Here is an 861-nt window from a genome sequence, read left to right as displayed (position 1 = left end):
AGGGCTCTCCGATACGGTTCTGTCTCTCCAAGCTAGTCAGAAGACTTCGTTTGGTGGAGCAGCAGTGAGGGCTCTCCGATACGGTTCTGTCTCTCCAAGCTAGTCGGTAGACTTCCAGTTTGGTGGAGCAGCAGTGAGGGCTCTCCGATATGGTTCTGTCTCTCCAAGCTAGTCAGAAGACTTCCAGTTTGGTGGAGCAGCAGTGAGGGCTCTCCGATACGGTTCTGTCTCTCCAAGCTAGTCGGTAGACTTCCAGTTTGGTGGAGCAGCGGTAAGGGCTCTCCGATACGGTTCTGTCTCTCCAAGCTAGTCAGAAGACTTCCAGTTTGGTGGAGCAGCGGTAAGGGCTCTCCGATACGGTTCTGTCTCTCCAAGCTAGTCAGAAGACTTCCAGTTTGGTGGAGCAGCAGTGAGGGCTCTCCGATACGGTTCTGTCTCTCCAAGCTAGTCAGAAGACTTCCAGTTTGGTGTGGCAGCAGTAAGGGCTCTTTGATACTGCACGGTACTGTCTGTTGGTGTGGCTCCATTTCCGTTCCACGTTTCTGGAAGCTTCAGGGGTATTTTCTTGCGACGTATGTTTTGTTTTTAGCGGTGAGACTGCATTGAGGCTAAAACGTTCAGATCCGCAGTTAACAGATTTCTGTACTCCGACGTCCTTGACGAGGCATCTAGGAATCTTTGCGTTGTCTCTTGATAAAATAAAAAAAATCAGACACTAAAACACTTTTTGGTCATTGTTTCTATTCAACGTTTAATAACAAAACCCCTTTTTAATTTTAGAATACAAAGCCATTACAGTCTTCTGGGTTTATAAATATTATTCACAAGATGAGTTCACCTCCAAAAAAAGGTTACGACTGG

The 861-nt window shown here is 47.2% G+C and overlaps 1 protein-coding gene across 4 annotated transcripts in view; it reads right to left on the bottom strand.

Moving 5' to 3' along the window:
* Nucleotides 1-731: 731 nt before the first annotated feature.
* The window catches only part of LOC109886932 (uncharacterized), a 35,099-nt gene continuing 34,969 nt past the window's right edge, over nucleotides 732-861 (bottom strand). For all 4 annotated transcript variants that reach the window (XR_004209141.1, XM_031821312.1, XM_031821314.1 and 1 more), the window contains one exon: nucleotides 732-861. This exon is cut by the window's right edge and continues 644 nt beyond it. The gene's annotated coding sequence lies outside the window, so the exon portion shown is untranslated.

Source organism: Oncorhynchus kisutch, unplaced genomic scaffold (assembly GCF_002021735.2).
Source record: "Oncorhynchus kisutch isolate 150728-3 unplaced genomic scaffold, Okis_V2 scaffold3960, whole genome shotgun sequence".
NCBI lineage: Eukaryota > Metazoa > Chordata > Actinopteri > Salmoniformes > Salmonidae > Oncorhynchus > Oncorhynchus kisutch.
This window is presented reverse-complemented; position numbering and strand designations above follow the sequence as displayed.